Here is a 6,458-nt window from a genome sequence, read left to right as displayed (position 1 = left end):
ACAACTTTTTTTACGAGCTCAGCGATAATGGAAAGTAGATTGCTCAGAAGGGAGCTTTGAAGGTGGCTGAAGCTGCGAGGTGTGAAGAGTGTTCAGAGGGTAAAGGTGCACCGCGAGGGGGAACTCAGGCAGAGTAACTCTTACCGTGGTCGTTGTCGTGTGTTTAGGGACGAGAAAAGTGATTGTATAAGTATTTTTTGATATTTTAGAATGTTAGTATTTCGTATTAATATTTATCATTAGAATTTTATCACAAGTATTTTTTCAGGTTATTTTTTTATTATTAGTAGTATTAATATTATTTTTCCACGAGTAATATTTTTGGATATTATTATTAGTGTTACTTTCTCTTCACGAGGCGCAGTAATGATAAAAATAAGGCTCTTTAAAAGGAGACTTATTAGGTGGAAGATGAAGTCACTAGGTGTGAAAACTGTGTTAGGAGGAGAACAAGGATGGACTAATAAGGGGAATTTAAACATCTTAATATTATTTCGTGTTTCCATCTTTTGAATGACGCCTGGTAATACTGGAAGTGGAAAGTGCTTAGGGGGCCTTGACGGTAGTGGAAGAGGCGTTCAGAGAGGGGTTCGAACTGAGGCACTTAGTTAACACGTTGGGCTTGGTTTATTTTCCAGCCACTAGCTTTCTAATATCCCGAGATGCACTCCTTGTTTGTGGGTTAATCTTGCTCGCCATACGCTTTAAGAAATTAACTTCTCCTCCTCCTCCTCCTTCATCTATTCTATACTGTCCTACCACACGTAGATTACTAGTAGTAGCGGTAGTAGACAGACACCCTCGCCATAGACCGCCAGGTCTTCTGGTGTCTGTTCTTCCTATGTATTCGTCCTCCTCCTGATCCTCCTCAATGCATCAGAACTTTTGCAATCCCCTAAAATCTTTCAACATATTCCTCCATTCCATTAAACGAAGGACAAAGAGTAGATAGTGAGGTCAATAGCCATGATCGAAACTATAGTTCATTCCACTCTTCCTTATCTCCTTCTTTCTCCTTTTCCTCCTCCTTCTGATCCTTCTTCACATAGAGTTCAATCCTATTCTTCTGATCCAAATATTTCTTCGACTTTCCTCGTCCAGCAGTTAAGAAAGATAGAGTGTTGGGTAACTTTATACTCATCTTCTTTCTCCCTTTTATATTCTCTCTTTCCCATCTTCTTTCTCCTTTTATCTCCCTCTCCTCATCCTATATCTCATCTTCATTTTCAAGCTTATTATGTATCTTCGCTTTCCTCCTCGTCTTCTTTCCCTTTCTCCTCATTTTTTTTACTAGTCATCCTCTTTCGCTTACTGCTCATCTTCCCTCTTTCTCCTCATCCTTTCTCCTTCTTCTCGCTTGTTTCTCCAGCTTCTACGATGAGGTAGCGTAGCTTGCTTTGGGTGATCAATGATGTGAAAATATTGTGGCTTGGGGCGGAGCTTACTGGCTGAGGCAATGTGATCACGTTCAGGCTGTGCTGTGTGTCTACGGTATGCAGTCCCCCTGTGCACCTGCCTAGTTACTTAATTGCGTATCTCGGCCACCTGAGTGCTCGTTAAATCATGGAGTCATTCATTTTTCTTACGTAACACGTCCTCCTACTTGTCCAACCCCCCAAAAAAGGAAGAAAGAAAACAGCGCTATATCTTTTCACTTTTTTTACCTTTTCTTGATCATGACTTTCCTGTATATCTACACTCATATTTGTTATTCAGTCGATTAAACCTTTTCTTTTTCTATCATTCCCATTTCCCTCAGTCACCTTTTGCCCACCATCATTACCCTCCATTTGTTCCTCTATTAGAAGCTTCAAAGGTCATCCCTTTTCAGCACCACCAATGACACGTTCCTCCCATTCCTCATCTTTATCGACGTTCTCCTCCTCCTTTTATTCTTTCTCCTCAGCGAATCGGGGTCGCACAAACAAGAAGACAGTGGCGATCAATCACAATTTGTTCCTTTTATTCTTCCTTTGTTCAGCGATAGAGTAAAAGCACCATCAATTACAACTCATATTTTCTTCTCTACAGCCAAATCATCATCAATTACTGATCCTATTTTATTCCCTACAGCCATATCACCATCAATTACTGATGCTATTTTATTCCCTACAGCCATATCACCATCAATTACTGATCCTATTTTATTCCCTACAGACAAATCACCATCAAATACTGATGCTATTTTATTCCCTACAGACAAATCACCATCAATTACTGATGCTATTTTATTCCCTACAGACAAATCACCATCAATTACTGATGCTATTTTATTCCCTACAGCCAAATCACCATCAATTACTGATGCTATTTTATTCCCTACAGACAAATCACCATCAATTACATATCCTATTTTCTTCCCTACAGCCAAATCACCATTATTTGCAACTCTTCTCTCCTCCTCTCATTTACAGCTTCTCATTTCTCCTCTACGTACAAACCACTGTCAATTTCTCTTCTTTGTTTCTCCTCTACAAACAGCCACCGTCACCTCCATCTCCACTCTCCTCCCTGCAGCCAAGGAGGAGCTGGTGGAGATCAACGCTGGGGGTCGGGGCGGCGTGCAGCTGGTGACGGACAAGAACTCGGGCACCAGCTGGCTTCTGGTCACCCACGCCACCTGGAGGGACGCCGGGAACTACACGTGCGCGCCCGTGCACGCCACGCCCGCCTCGGTGTCCGTCCACGTGCTCGACGGTGGGTGTGGGGGGGGAGAGGGAGGAGGGGGGGGAAGGGGGAAGGGGGAGGAGGGGGATAAAGTGTGTTTGTGTGTGTGTGTGTGTGTGTGTGTGTGTGTGTGATAGGTAGATAGATGGATGGATAAACAGAGAGAGAGAATTATCAGACATTATCATTATTTCTAGCCTAAAGGGACGAACATCAAAACCTGACACACACACACACACACACACACACACACACACACACACACACACACACACACCAGCGCAGCTGGTTAGAGCGCTGCGCTGCCAGGCTTCACGATCTGACAGGGCGGTGGTTCGAGCCCACACAGGCCGGATTCTTTCCGTTGACTAGGAGTAGTTACTGTCCCCCCTTGGGCAAGGGGTGTGGGGTGTGTGGTGTGTGAGGTCCTGGCAGTACCCAGAGATCGACGATAAAGAGCACTTGCTCATGTCGGGAGGGTACCTGCTGGCGATTACGAGTTCAACACGTGATCAGGCCGTGGTGGTGAATTACACACAGGGTCGGCAGCAACACGCGGCGCTGCACTTGTTACCTTCGCAAGATTTCCCCTGGGGCCCACTCCTCGCGTGTATGCGGGGGAGGGGGGGTGGATTATCTAACCCTAGGCGTGAGTCGAACCCTGGGCCAAGGTTACCGCTAAGTACTGTATTGTGATAGTTTGACAAGGCTTCTGTGCCGTGAAAGGAAGAAACACTCATGGGACCCCGGCTAATCCTCTTTGGAAATATTTCTTGTGAGAGCCGAAAGTGTTTAAGAATACGGGCTAAGAAGGATGGTGTTAGAGAGTAACCAAAAACTCGGGATAACGTAGCTAGTGTACGAAGTGGAGGACCATTTTAGAATTGTTGTGTCTTGGGTTACGACGCGGCTGTCTGTTTTGTTGTACTGCTGACGTGCGAAGGAGCTCGGCTGAACTGCTGAACTCAAAGATGATGTGATGATGGCACGATGTGAGGGCTTTGAAGAGGGAGGTTTGAAGATGCTGATGGTGGTGATGAGGAAGACGTCGTGTTGTTCATGAAAACCTGCCAAAGACTTTTAACAAACTTAGGAAACGAGAATCAAGGCAGATCTAGATTTTAGCTTGAATTGGCCTTTTTTTCTACTCTAATAACTGGGGTTTTTTTTTTTTTTTTATTAGCAACAACGAATAAAGGACATTTATTAATAGGTTTGTAAAGCTGTGTCTCGGGCAAAATATTTATTGTTTCGTAAGGCTATTCTTGTGCAACATTTATTATTGGTTTCACGGGACATTTTCCTCAGCGTTATAACACAAAGGTGACAGCCGAGTCCTCCTGCCACGCCTCAGCCTCCAGGCCACAGAGGACGCGGATGAAAGCCAGACGGAAGACGAGGCGTGGAGGAGAGTTTGCGGCCCATATTCTCAAACATTTCGGGGCTTACACACTCACAGTGAATAAGGCTTTCATAGAGGCTGTGTTAGCACTTCCATGGGTAGTTGTGTGAGCCTGGTGAGAGTTTGACAAGGTTTCTGCACCATGAGCTTGATAAACATTCATGAGAACCCGATTCACCTCCTTTGTGACCTTTTATTTATTTATTTTTTTTTTTTTTGTCGTAAAAGCCGAAACCGTCTGAGCGTACGGGCCTGAGTGACTCCGTGAGGTGTTTGGGATTCTGAAAGGGTTATCCGCGTGGCTTTTGTTGGGTCCTTTTATTGACTTTCAGCGGGTCCTTGCAATTATTTTTTTGGTGGGGACCTTTTCGAGGGGTTCGCGTGAATGTAGGAGATTCTGTACTCGGCATTACCTGTGGGCTCTGGGATCTCCTTGCGACTGCCATCAAAGTCGCAATGGTACGTTTAGTGTTGTTGGTCCTGACGAGTAATTTGTTGCTCCTTCCGTTGGGGTTGTGTGAATGAATGAGGCTCGATATTCATTAGTTTCTGCGTGACTTTTTAAGATTCTTTTGCCTTTATATTCGCTATAGTACTTTGTGAGTTTTTTTTTTATTATTTCTCCTTTTCGCTATGCCTGTGAGATCGGGTAAGGTTCCTGTGTTATTCTCCGGCCTCTTGTGCTGCTGCCATCAAATTCTCTATAGTTCTTTTTTGTTAAATTCGTTCTTGCGAGTTTCTTTTAGCCACTCTTGATGGAACAGTGTGAAGAGATAAGGTTCTTTATTCGGTATTTCCTGTGTCATTCGGTGGCTTCTCCTGCTGCTGCTGCCGTTAAATTATTATCAATTAGTCGTTCCCGGCGAGACTCCGGTACTCGAGCACGAAAGAAGGGCCGAGTTGCCTCCCAACTTGAGGAAACGGATCGCCTTATTCCGCAGCATTTTCCATCGGCGGGCGGCTTAATGTTCCTTTGTGCCTAATCTCCGGGAAGTGTAAGGCCTGAAAAACACAGCCACATGAAACAAGTTCATTGTTACGGGTCCTGTTCCTCGGCGCGGCTGTTCGCTAACGATAACTTCACCAGAATCACCGTGAACTCGTTATTAACTAACTAACGAGCCAATGATCCTAGTACCATTCTATATTGCCTGACAAGTAACGTTCGAGGAAGGAGGAATCAAGTGTTCCTCCGTCAGTGCCTTCGCCATGTTTACACTTCAGATCAAATATCTAAAACTAAACTAAATTATCCATCCAGTGTAACAATGAACGGAGTGACGAAAGTAATAATAACAATCAAATGATGGAACACACCATAAAAGAAAAAAAGAACATGACAAAATAAACACCAATATCTGAACCACTTAATCACCAACTAATAAATAATGAACTAACTAACGATCTAAATACACGAAGCAACATTAATAACAATAATAATAATAATAATAATAATAATAATAATAATAATAATAATAATAATAATAATAATAATAATAATAATAATAATAATAATAATAATAATAATAAAAATAATAATAATAATAATAATAATAATAATAATGATAATAATAATAATAATAATTACAACAACAATAATAACCTCGCCTTAATTACACCACACGACGAACAGCTGTTTCTAAGTCGAAAAACGACGCTCATTGACTGACACGATGCTTGGTGAGAGAGAGAGAGAGAGAGAGAGAGAGAGAGAGAGAGAGAGAGAGAGACGAGAGGAGTAAAAAAGAAGTGGAAAAGTGAAAAGGAAAAAAATAGAGTAATGAGGTCTTTGCGGAAGTGACGAAGTAAAATGGAGTAGAGTACATTCTCTCTCTCTCTCTCTCTCTCTCTCTCTCTCTCTCTCTCTCTATGAACATTAATCGTCTTCGAACGTCGCGATAAGAGAGTCAGGAGGAAGTTTGTGTGTGTGTGTGTGTGTGTGTGTGTGTGTGTAATTCACCTCTTGGTCTGCTGCGGGTCTCTCTCGAGACAGCCAGCCGTTCCCCTCCGAAAGAGCACAGAGCTCTTAGTACCGATCTTTGGGTAGGACTGAGACCACTCACACACAACACACCGCGACAACGAGGTCACAATTCCTTGCCTTACGTCGCGTACCTACTCACTGCTAGGTGAACAGGGGCTACACGTGAAAGAAGATAAACCCAACTTATTTTCACCCGGCCGGGGAATCGAACCCCGGTCCTTCTGATTGTGAGGCAGACGCTCTATCCACTGAGCTACCGGGCCGGTGTGTGTGTTTGTGTGTGTGTGTGTGTGTGTGTGTGTGTGTGTGTGTGTTTTAGTAGTAAAAGAGGTTATCGTCTTAGTTGTAATGTTTTGTTATGATGTCTTGTTTTCCCTTTTTTTTTTTTTTTTGTTAGTTTTTTCA

The sequence above is a fragment of the Eriocheir sinensis genome, chromosome 1 (assembly GCF_024679095.1).
Source record: "Eriocheir sinensis breed Jianghai 21 chromosome 1, ASM2467909v1, whole genome shotgun sequence".
In the NCBI taxonomy this organism is placed as follows: Eukaryota; Metazoa; Arthropoda; class Malacostraca; order Decapoda; family Varunidae; genus Eriocheir; species Eriocheir sinensis.
The sequence above is the reverse complement of the archived record's forward strand: the minus strand, read 5'-3'. Positions refer to the sequence as shown.